This window comes from Zingiber officinale, chromosome 7A (genome assembly GCF_018446385.1).
Source record: "Zingiber officinale cultivar Zhangliang chromosome 7A, Zo_v1.1, whole genome shotgun sequence".
Classification (NCBI taxonomy): domain Eukaryota; kingdom Viridiplantae; phylum Streptophyta; class Magnoliopsida; order Zingiberales; family Zingiberaceae; genus Zingiber; species Zingiber officinale.
In genome coordinates, this window is record NC_055998.1 from 72873101 (window position 1) to 72886404 (window position 13304).

The window sequence follows — 13304 nt, forward strand, 5'->3', positions numbered from 1 at the left end:
TAGGCAAGAAGCCATGAGAAAGATAATGACAGCCACCATGCATGAGGGTACTCCTGTGAGGGATCATATCCTAAAGATGATGGCTTATCTGAACGAAATACAGATCCTTGGAGGAGAAATTGATGGGGAAACCCAGATCGATATGATCCTCCAAACACTGCCTAGAAGTTTTGAGCAATTCCGCCTGAATTACAATATGAACAAAAGGGTATATTCATTGGCGGAACTACTGACAGAACTTCAGGCAGCAGAAGGTTTGTTTCGTCACAATTCTCATATTCACTATGCTGAAAATGGTTCTACTTCTAAACCGAAAGGAAAGAAGAAGAAGAAACAAGTTGGTTCAGCAAATAAAGTGAATAAATCTCAGAGTACAGGATCTAAAGCTGGAATGAAGAAGCCGAAGGGCAAGTGCTTCATCTGCAAGCAGTCAGGGCATTGGAAGACGGACTGTCCTCGTAGGAAACAAAACAACAAAGGTATATCTCATGCTCTAGTTGTTGAAACATGTTTAGCGGTGTTATCTACCAGCACCTAGTGTGTAGATACGGGAGCCACTGATCATGTCTGCAATTCCTTGCAGGGGTTCCAGGAAACCCGACGACTATCTGAAGGAGAAATTACCGTCTACATGGGCAATGCTACTAAGGTGGCGGCTGTTGCAGTGGGAGACGTCTACTTATCTTTTAATAGAAATAGAAATTTGGTTTTAAGAAATTGTCTTTATGTACCCAGTATTAGAAAGAATTTAATTTCAGTTTCTAAACTGTTTTTGGATGGATATTCAGTTTCCTTTAGTAACGATGTAGTTTTTAAGAGAAATAAAGTGATTATCTGTTCTGGTGCATTAGTTGGCAATTTGTATACTTTAAATCTAATTTCTCCCACAAAGCAAAACATGGAAATTTATAACTCATCTTCTAACTCTAATAAGAGAAAAGAACCTTCAGAAATGAACCAAGCATATCTTTGGCATCTTAGGCTTGGTCATATTAACTTAAGTAGGATTCAGAGGCTTATGGCCGATGGACTTTTGGGTTCATTAGAGTTGGAAAATTTTCCAACTTGTGAATCTTGCTTAGAAGGTAAAATGACCAAGAGGCCTTTTAAGGCCAAGGGGTATAGAGCCAAAGAAGTGTTAGAATTGGTTCACTCTGATTTGTGTGGTCCTATGTCTGTCCAGGCAAGAGGAGGTTTTGAATATTTTGTCTCTTTCATAGACGATTATTCAAGATATGGATACATTTACCTAATGCGCCGCAAGTCCGAGTGCTTTGATAAGTTCAAAGAATACAAGGCTGATGTGGAGAAACGACTAGATAAAAGTATCAAGACACTACGGTCTAATCGTGGTGGCGAATACCTCTTAGGAGAGTTTAGGAATTACTTGTCAGAGGCCGGGATTCAATCCCAACTGTCTGCACCTAGTACACCCCAACAGAATGGTGTGGCAGAACGAAGGAATAGGGCTCTTATGGAGATGGTTAGATCGATGATGAGTTACTCAGAATTACCAAATTCGTTTTGGGAATATGCTCTGGAAACAGCAGTGTACATTCTGAACTTAGTACCTTCTGAATCAGTTTCTTCTACTCCCACAGAATTGTGGAATGGGAGAAAGCCCAGTCTAAGACATATTCGGATTTGGGGTAGTCCAGCACATCCCGGCTGAAGACTACGTGACGCTCCTTTCTTCCATCTCGAAGACCGTTTATGATTTCCTTGAGTAGTGTATTTTGTAATCCTTCCGACCGGCTCTAAGTGCCTGAATTTTAATGAAGCTATGTCATCCTTCTGTTAGCTTATTCTCCTCCTTTTTTTTTTGTTAAATCGCCAGTACCTGTGTCTTCCGATCGGAGCGTGAACTACCGCCGTTCGCGTCCCTCACCTTTCCTTCTCGTTAATCGTCTCTCGTCCTGCCTTCCTAACTCTCCAACGGACTTTTTCACGAAGTATTTTCGATAACTGGGCCGCTCGTCTGAACACACCCACCTCCTTAAATGGAGTTCCCGTTAGATGTTCGTGAAGTACCTTTTGTGACTTGACCTTTTGTAACTTGGCCAATCGTCCGCTCGGCTCACAGGCCGACCTTTTTAGTATCTTCTTGTCGATCGACCCGGATGGAAGTACGCTATTATTTTCTTCTTGCCCCTCAGAACAAGGCTTGTCGCTTGCTGGTGTTTATCACCGAGCCGAAGCGTGCATGACTTATCCCGTCCAAGCAAGGCATCTTCCGGTTGGAGGATTTATAGTCACCGGTTCGACTCTAAGATTTAACATCGCTGCTCGACGGTCTTCTGGCCGGGGGGTTTATAGTCGCCGGTCCGACTCTAAGATTTAACGTCACTGCTCGACGGTCTTCAGGCCGGGGGGTTTATAGTCGCCGGTCCGACTCTAAGATTTAACGTCGCTGCTCGACGGTCTTCAAGCCGGGGGGTTTATAGTCGCCGACCCGACTCTAAGATTTAACATCGCTGCTCGACGGTCTTCAGGCCGGAGGGTTTATAGTCGCTGGTTCGATTCTAAGATTTAACGTCGCTGCTCGACAGTCTTCAAGCCGGGGGGTTTATAGTTGCCGGTCCGACTCTAAGATTTAACGTCGATGCTCGACGGTCTTCAAGCCGGTTTATAGTCGCCGGTCCGACTCTAAGATTTAACGTCGCTGCTCGACGGTCTTCAAGCCGGGGGGTTTATAGTCGTTGGTCCGACTCTAAGATTTAACGTCGCTGCTCGACGGTCTTCTGGCCGGGGGGTTTATAGTCGCCGGTCTGACTCTAAGATTTAACGTCACTGCTCGACGGTCTTCAGGCCGGAGGGTTTATAGTCGCCGGTCCGACTCTAAGATTTAACGTCGCTGCTCGACGGTCTTCAGGCCGGAGAGTTTATAGTCGCCAGTCTGACTCTAAGATTTAACGTCGCTGCTCGACGGTCTTCAACAATGAGCTTACAGCTCGGATAATATACGTCCGGCCGAACGACACGGGTCTTCACAATCGAGCCCATGGCTCAGATAATATACGCCCGGCCGAACGGCATGGGGTCTTCGCCATCGAGCCTATGGCTCGGATAATATACGCCCGGCCGAACGGCACGGGGTCTTCGCCATCGAGCCTATGGCTCGGATAATATACGCCCAGCCGAACGGCACATGGTCTTCGCCATCGAGTTTATGGGTTGGATAATATGTGCCCGGCTGAAGGGCACGAGGTCTTCGCCATGCCTTCATACAACTACTCGCTGGGCACACAATGCTCATGCCTTTGCTTTGTTCTTATAACTTTCATTCCTGCAGCCAAATGATACATCCAAATGGAATATTCATGAAATATATTACATCGGCACACCTTTCATCCGGCCCGATAGGGCTGGAGGTGGTTTGCGCTCCATGGTCTCTCTAGCCGTCATCCGTCCTCATCCTCCAAGTAGTAGGCTCCCGATCGGAGCTTCTCTACGACTTTGAAGGGTCCTGCCCAGGGAGCCTCCAGCTTGCCTACGTCCCCGACCGGCTTCACTTTCTTCCAGACCAAGTCGTCCACCTGGATGCTCGGGGAATCACGCGGTGGTTGTAGTTCTGCTTCATTCTCTGCCTGTAGGCCATCAGCCGAACGGACGCTTTGGCTCGCTCCTCGTCGATCAAGTCCAATTCTAGCTGCCTCCGCTCAGAATTTTCTTCGTCGTAGTTCTGGATCCGGACGGACTCTACACCAACTTCGACTGGGACAACCGCCTCGCCTCCATACACCAGGTGGAATGGTGTTACTCCCATTCCCTCCTTAGGGGTCGTGCGGATGACCCATAGGACTCCCGGCAGCTCGTCCACCCAACTTCCTCCCATGTGGTCGAGCCGAGCCCTAAGAATTCGAAGTATCTCCCGGTTGGATACTTCGGCTTGACCATTGCTTTGGGGATACGCCACAGACGTGAAGTGCTGCTCAATGCCATATCCCTTGCACCATTTCTCGAGCTGCTTTCCGACGAACTGTCGCCCGTTGTCCGACACGAGCCGACGCTGGTAGGTGGCTCCTGCATTCTTCAGCCCGAATGACATTACATTGTAGCAGTAGGTGCCGTCTGCCGTGACGAAGCTGACATTTTCTTGGTCTTCTCGGGCGAGCGGCACTTGATGGTAGCCTTGGTATGCATCCAGCATGCATATGAGCTCGCACCCGGCCGTAGAGTCCACCAGTTGATCGATCTGGGGCAAGGGGTAGAAATCCTTTGGGCATGCCTTGTTCAAGTCCCGGAAGTCGATGCAGACTCTCCACTTGTTGCCCGGTTTGGAGACCAGAACCACATTTGCGAGCCAACTTGGGAATTGCACTTCCCTTATGTGGCCGGCCTCCAGAAGCTTCTCTACCTCCGCCCGGATGATTACATTCTGCTCAGCGCTGAAGTCCCTCTTCCTTTGCTTCACTGGCCGAGCGTGCGGCCGGACGTGAAGCTCGTGCTGCGCTACGCTTGGCGAGACCCCTGGCAGCTCATGGGTCGACCAAGCGAAGACGTCGCAGTTTCGTTGTAAGCATTTGATCAGCCTTTCCTTCTGCTTCTCCTCCAGGTCGGACGCTATGAAGGTGGAGGCCTCCGGTCGGGAAGAGTCAATCTGCACCTCCTCTTTTTCTTCGTAAACCAAAGAAGGTGGTTTTTCAGTTATAGCATTTACCTCGACTCGCGACACTTTCCGAGCAGACTTAGCTTCGGCTCGGACCATCTCCACATAGCATCTTCGAGCTTCCAGCTGGTCCCCTCACACCTCCCCTACTTGATCTTCCACCGGGAACTTGATCTTCTGGCAGAAGGTAGAGATGACCGCCCGAAACTCGTTGAGCGTCGGTCGTCCCAAGATAACATTGTACGCAGAAGGAGCATCAACCACGATGAAGGTTGTTAGCTAGAGCCCTAGAGTCAATCATTTGATGATTGTATTTTGGACTTGTTGTATCATATTCTATATAAATAAAGGCATTTAGTTTTTGGTTATTATACTTACTTGTATTTGTGCCAAATAAACTAAGTATAATAACGTCCTTGAGTAGAAGGTTCTTACCTATATCAATCGATTAGTTGAATCGATAGTGAGATGATATAGGGAACACTACTCTTAATCATTCCTAGTCGAGTATTAACATTCAGGGGCAATGTTAATGCAATAAGACTAGTATGTAGGTCAACTCGATGACTTGATCTCACAAGTCATGGATATGGAGATATCAAGTTGACACATGGGTATGCATTGGAGAATGTATACTGAATGACCCGCCATGAAAAAGTATCATGGATCATTATATGAGTGTCATATACTTTCTCATGTGACTATTAGTATGACTATTGGTCCTTAGACCTGAAGTCACCATGGTTCCCTACATAAGGAGTTATGTACTTTGGTTTCGTCAAACGTCACCCGTAACTGGGTGGACTATAAAGGCGATTACTGGGTATGTAACAAATTATGCGGAGAGATGTGAGTGATGTAGATGGGATCTATCCCTCCTATATGACGGGAGAGACATCGGTATTCTTGATAGAGTGAGACCACGAAGTGCATGACCATGCCCAAATGAGTCAATATGAGATATTGAGCTCATTTGATTGAGTGAGTCTACTTGGAGTTCAAGATTTAGATTGATTAGAGGATGACACGGTCTATGCCTCACATTGATCAATCTAGATGTCTAGGATAGAAGGACACTTGTCATATATTGTGAGGAGTCACAATTAGTAGTCACAAGGTGATGTTGGATCTCAACATTCTTGTAACTTGGGTAGTAATGATGTATTGCTAGATACCGCTCATTACTTATGCTTCTAAATGAGTTTAGGGGCATTGCCAACGTTACAAGAACCTATTGGGTCACACACAAAGAACAAGTGGATGGAGATTAGGTTCATATGATGAACCAAGAGGATTAGATTCATTTGATGAATCAAATTGGATTAAGAGTAATCCTAATTGGGCTAATTGAGTTGGACTCAAGTTGATTCATGTGTTCAATGAGTCTAATTTAGATTATGACTCATTGAATCAATTTAATTAAATGAATTAGATTCATTATATTAAATTGGCTTGAATTAAATGGTTGGATTAGATCAACCATGAGAGAGATTAAGTCAAGTTTGACTTGACTTGAGAGGAAGATGAAGAGTCAAGTTTGACTTGACTTTATGCCACCTCATTGGTGAGTTGGCATTAAGTGGACCAATGATGATGCTCCACATCATCATGGTTACTTAAGTGAAGTGTCACCTCATGGGAGTTACCAAGAGTTGTGACTCTTGGTATCCCATGGAGGTTACAAATCACTTAATTAGATGAAAAGAGTTTCATTTTGCAAGTGTAACTCTCATTCAAGTGATCTTCCTCCTCCTAAGCTCTCTTCTTGCTCCTTCTCTTCTCTTGGACGTGGGTTTCAAGCAAGGGAGAAGAAAGGAGAGTGAATATAATCCAAGAAGAAAGGTTAGTGAAAGTCACATAGAGATTTTAGAGGAGTGTGTTCTCTTCTTTTCCTTTCTTCTTCTTCCAATCCTACCCGAGAGCCCTAGAGAGTGCTAGCACACTTGTGGTGCTCTCTTCTCCATCCTTGTGTGTTAGAGAACACATCTTGTTCGTGTGGATACTTCTAAAGGATTGTCTACGTTGACAATCACGAGATCCGGCGTACCTTGGACGAGCGGGATTCGCGAAGGGCACGCATCGAAGGTATAAAATGTTTTTCCTTTGTAGATCTACAGTAGATCATAGTTTGAAACTCGTACTCATATTTTCGAAAGTTTTCTTCGCACGGATCCAATGGCTAGGGGGTTTCTGGGTTTCCGCGACGCGAAAAAACGGTTTTCGCGGCCCGAAAAATCCAACAGTGGTATCAGAGCCACGTGCGAAGACGAATACGAGTTTATTTTGTGTTTTATGAAAACTTTTCTTTGCACGGATCCGTTGGCTTTGGGGCTTTCGGGGTTTCTGCGACGCGAAAACGCGGTTTTCGCGGCCCGAAAAACCCAACAGTGGTATCAGAGCCACGTGCGAAGAAAACTTTCGAAAATACGAAAGAACTGAAAAGTTTTCATAAAACACAAAATAAACTCGTATTCGTAGTTTTAGAAATTTTTCTTTGCACAGATCCGTTGGCTTTGGGGCTTTCGGGGTTTCCGCGATGCGAAAACACGGTTTTTGCGGCCCGAAAAACCCAACAGTGGTATCAGAGCCACGTGCGAAGACGAATACGAGTTTATTTTGTGTTTTATGAAAACTTTTCAGTTCTATAATATTCTGTAAATTTAGATTTTTTATAGTTTTTATGGGTAATTTTCTCGTAGAAGCGAAGCACAAGTGTTTCGGCGCTTGTAGGCTTCCGCTACCGGGAAGATTTTTCCAAAACGGCCAAGTTTCGCCCCAAAACTTTTTGGGACAGCGGGCTAAGGCGCTGTTAGATCGCAATGGAACCCTCGTGATGGTTAGATCGCGGGTAGGGGCGCTGCCCCTGGCTCCGCAAGGGGATTCGTTCCGCGATTGCCCCCGAAAACCGCTAAACGGAACCACCGGGAAATTGTACTCGTAAAAATTGTAAAAATTATGAAAAGAAATTACAGAAAATTATAGAAATATATAATTTTGAATTATATATATATATTTTTTGTGATAGTTATGGCCCAAAGACCCAATTCGATTGGATAATTCGAGTTGTAATTCATAATACGGCCTGCGTGCCGTGATGTGATGTGCGTGTTGTATGTTCTTATTTTTCTTGACCTGCGCATCATGCCTTTCTCTTTTATTCTTGTTTTAAATTAGATTTAGACTCGAATGTAACTCGAGTTTCAAAATGTAATGTAAATTTTGAAGCGGTGGAAGGTCCACTCAAGACGGAGTTACGAGGAGGGCGCGAGCAACACGAGGTGGTCAAAGGAAGGAGCTTGAGAAGCTGTTAACCTTAGGTTGACCATCCGATCTTCTCATTGGCTTGAGAAGATCGTAGTAGGGCCATGACATAATCACAAAATTATTTAATTAATTGCTTTTGTGTGTATGTGATGCATGCTAGTTAATTAAGTAATTAATTAGTGCCTAACGATTAGATTAGATCTAAGTCGTGCACATGATGCACCCTTCGATTAGATTAGATCTATCGAGTATATGATACGCATCATCATTTAGATTAAATCTAAATCGTGACAACTCGTAATGTCTACCATGTCGTGATACCTACCACTACCTCGATCGCATGTTGTTGTTGAATCTGCCAAAGCAGAGCAACACATACTATCTTGGTAGGGTACAGAGGGACAATCTTAGTCCCACCTATCAATTCATGGGTGAGTACAACTCAATTAGATTGAGTAACTAGTTAACTCAATTGGATCGAGTTTAACTATAGGCATTATCCAATGGTTGGTAGATAGGTCAAAATCACGTTTATATTAACTCTTGGGCGTATTAGCCAAAGCTAACTCGAGTTTTAATATAAATGCAGATTTTGATCCTATAAACAAGAGTTGCATAGAGATGTAATTGGTAATCGTTACCTACCGATCATACTAAGTCTTGGACGTATTAGCCAAAGCTAACTCAAGGGTTAGTATGATGTGGATCTTGTCCCACATGAATTATAGAATTCAGTGGGAGTATCATTTAGTTAAAGACCTAATTAAATGATTAAGAATATGATACTTATTTCTGCATTTATTTCTGTTGTAGATTACCATGTCGTCGAATACGAACATCTTCTCCCTGCGATCTGTCCTTAAGAAGGACAAGCTCAAAGGAGCAAATTTCCTGGACTGGTACAGGAACCTGAGAATAGTTCTCACCCAAGAACATAAATTGTACGTTCTGAAGCAGCCCATTCCGGAGGCTCCTCCTGCCACTGCCACGCGAGCAGACCGAGATGCTTACAAGAAGCATCAAGATGATGCATTAGATGTGTCCTGTCTTATGCTCGCGACCATGAACTCTGAGCTTCAGAAGCAACATGAGTTGATGGGCGCTTACGATATGGTTGAACATCTTTGTCACTTATATCAAGGACAAGCAAGGCACTGGAAGAGGAACTTCAAAGAATACCTGGAAGACCTTAAGAAGAAGAGAAATAAGATTTCTACTTCAGGTATACATGTTGTAGAAGTCAACCTCTCTATTTATTCATCGTGGGTATTAGATACCGGATGTACTTTGCACATTTGTACTAATGTACAAGCGCTGAGAAATAGCAGGGCATTGACGAAGGGTGAGGTAGACCTATGAGTAGGCAATGGAGCACGGGTTGCTGCTATTGCTGTAGGAACTTACTATCTATCTCTACCCTCTGGGCTTGTACTAGAATTAGATGATTGTTGTTATGTGCCTGCCTTGACTAAGAACATAATTTCAGTTTCTTGTTTGGACAAGAAAGGATTTTCGTTTACAATAAAAAATAAATATTGTTCTGTCTATTTAAACGATATGTTCTATTGTAGTGCACCTCTGATGAACGGACTCTATATTCTAGACCTTGAGAGCCCTATCTATAACATAAATACCAAGAGGTTCAAGTCAAATGACATGAACCAAACCTACCTCTGGCACTGTCGCTTAGGTCATATAAATGACAAGCGCTTATCCCAGCTCCATAAGGATGGTTTGCTGGACTCATTTGATTTAGAATCATATGAGATATGCGAGTCATGCCTACGAGACAAGATGACCAAGACTCCCTTTAGTGGGCACAGCGAGAGAGCGACTGATTTGTTAGGACTCATACATAGTGATGTATGTGGCCCTTTCAATGTCGCTGCTATAGGTGGTTATAGGTACTTCATCACATTTACTGATGACTTCAGTAGATATGGTTATGTGTACTTGATGACACATAAGTCTGAATCCTTTGAAAAGTTCAAAGAATTCAAGAATGAAGTACAGAACCAGCTAGGCAAGAGTATTAAAATACTTCGATCCGATCGAGGTGGAGAATACCTTAGCCATGAGTTTCGTGACTATCTAGCAGAGTGTGGGGTCCTATCCCAACTCACTCATCCTGGAACACCATAGTGGAATGGTGTATCTGAAAGGAGGAATCGTACCCTATTAGATATGGTACGATCTATGATGAGTCACACAGATCTTCCGACATTCCTTTGGGGCTATGCTCTAGACACGGCAGCTTTTATACTCAACCGAGTTCCATCAAAGGCCGTGATAAAGACACCATATAGGATATGGACTGGGAGAGATGCCCAGGTGTCTTTCATGAGGATTTGGGGTTGTGAGGTTTACGTTCGACGTCAAGTCTCAGACAAGTTAGGACCCAAATCCGATAAGTGCTACTTTATTGGATATCCCAAGGAAACTAAGAGATATTACTTCTACATTCCTAGTTGGCAAAGACTGGGGTCTTTCTAGAAAGGGACTTTATTTCTAAAAAGACTAGTGGGAGCGCGTTCGATCTTGAAGAAGTTCAAGATGCGAACAATAACATTGATGCCTCGATGGAAATTGAACTGGAACCACAAAGTGTTGTGGATGATGTTGTTCCACAAAGAGTTGAGGAACAACAACCAGTTCAAGTAGACATACCTCTTCGTAGGTCTGATAGGGTACGTCGTCAGCCTGAGAGATACTCATTTCTCTTGTCTGACCATGATGACGTTGTGCTCATAGATGATAAGCCTACCACCTATTAGGAAGCTGTGATGAGACCAGATTCCGAGAAATGGCTAGAGGCCATGAGATCCGAGATGGAATCTATGTACACCAACCAAGTATGGACTTTGGTTGATCCACCTGAAGGGGTAAAACCCATTGGGTGCAAGTGGGTCTTTAAGAGAAAGACTGACATGGATGGACTTATCTATAAGGGTCGCTTGGTAGCTAAAGGTTTCAAGCAGATTCATGGTATTGACTATGATGAAACCTTTTCTCCAGTAGCGATGTTTAAGTCCATTCGGATCATGCTTGCTATTGCAGCTTACCACGATTACGAGATTTGACAAATGGACGTCAAAACTGCGTTTCTGAATGGAAACCTACTCGAGGATGTGTACATGACACAACCTGAGGGTTTTGTAGATCCAAAGTATACTAGCAGAGTATGCAAGCTGCATAGGTCCATTTATGGACTAAAGCAAGCTTCTCGAAGCTGGAATCTTCGATTCGATGATGCGATCAAACAGTTTGGTTTCATCAAGAACGAAGATGAGCCTTGTATCTACAAGAAGGTTGTAGGGGACATAGTTGTCTTCCTCATATTGCATGTGGATGACATACTGCTCATTGGGAAGGACATCCCTATGCTACAGTCTGTCAAGACTTGGCTAGGGATTTGTTTCTCAATGAAGGACTTAGGTGAAGCATCCCGCATTCTAGGGATACAGATCTATAGAGATAGATCTAAGAGATTGCTTGGCCTAAGTCAGAGTACATATATTGACAAGGTACTCATTCGGTTTGCCATGCAGAACTCCAAGAAGGGATTTCTGCCGATGTCACATGACATGAGTCTTTCGAAGACTCAAGATCCCTCTTCTAGAGAGGAGAGAGACCGCATGGATCAGATCCCTTATGCCTCAGCCATAGGATCGATCATGTACGCCATGCTATGTACTCGACCTGATGTCTCGTATGCTTTGAGCATGACGAGTAGATTCCAGTCAGATCCAGGTGAAAGTCACTGGATAGCGGTCAAGAATATTCTTAAGTACTTAAGAAGGACTAAAGAATATTTCTTGATATATGGAGGCAATGATGAGCTAGCTGTAAAGGGTTACAGTGATGCTAGCTTCCAGACCGATCAGGATGATTACCGATCACAGTCGGGGTTCATATTTTGCATTAATGGTGGTGATGTCAGCTGGAAGAGTTCGAAGCAGGACACAGTAGCTGATTCTATAACAGAGGTCGAGTAAATTATTGCATCAAAGGCAGCAAAGGAGGCAGTTTGGATCCGCAAGTTCATCACTGAACTTGGGGTGGTTCCTAGCATTGCTGATCCCATTGAGCTCTATTGTGACAATAATGGAGCTATAACACAGGCGAAGGAACCTCGCTCACACCAGCGGACCAAACACATACTACGGCGCTTCCATCTCATTCGAGAGATCATCGAGAGAGGAGATGTGAAGATTTGCAGAGTACCTACAGAGGCTAACATCGCAGATCCCTTGACCAAGGCTTTCGCACAGAGGAAACATGATGGTCACACTAGGTCATTGGGGCTTAGAGCCTACACTGATTGACACTAGTGCTAGTGGGAGATTGTTAGCTAGAGCCCTAGAGCCAATCATTTGATGATTGTATTTTGGACTTGTTGTATCATATTCTATATAAATAAAGGCATTTGGTTTTTGGTTATTATATTTACTTGTATTAGTGTCAAATAAACTAAGTATAATAACGTCCTTGAGTAGAAGGTTCTTACCTATATCAATCGATTGGTTGAATCGATAGTGAGATGATATAGGGAACACTACTCTTAATCATTCCTAGTCGAGTATTAACATTCAGGGGCAATGTTAATGCAATAAGACTAGCATGTAGGTCAACTCGATGACTTGATCTCACAAGTCATGGATATGGAGATATCAAGTTGACACATGGGTATGCATTGGAGAATGTATACTGAATGACCCGCCATGAAAAAGTATCATGGATCATTATATGAGTGTCATATACTTTCTCATGTGACTATTAGTATGACTATTGGTCCTTAGACCTGAAGTCACCATGGTTCCCTACATAAGGAGTTATGTACTTTGGTTTCGTCAAACGTCACCCGTAACTGGGTGGACTATAAAGGCGATTACTGGGTATGTAACAAATTATGCGGAGAGATGTGAGTGATGTAGATGGGATCTATCCCTCCTATATGACGGGAGAGACATCGGTATTCTTGATAGAGTGAGACCACGAAGTGCATGACCATGCCCAAATGAGTCAATATGAGATATTGAGCTCATTTGATTGAGTGAGTCTACTTGGAGTTCAAGATTTAGATTGATTAGAGGATGACACGGTCTATGTCTCACAATGATCAATCTAGATGTCTAGGATAGAAGGGCACTTGTCATATATTGTGAGGAGTCACAATTAGTAGTCACAAGGTGTCTAGGATCTCAACATTCTTGTAACTTGGGTAGTAATGATGTATTGCTAGATACCGCTCATTACTTATGTTTCTAAATGAGTTTAGGGGCATTGCTAACGTTACAAGAACCTATTGGGTCACACACAAAGAACAAGTGGATGGAGATTAGGTTCATATGATGAACCAAGAGGATTAGATTCATTTGATGAATCAAATTGGATTAAGAGTAATCCTAATTGGGCTAATTGAGTTGGACTC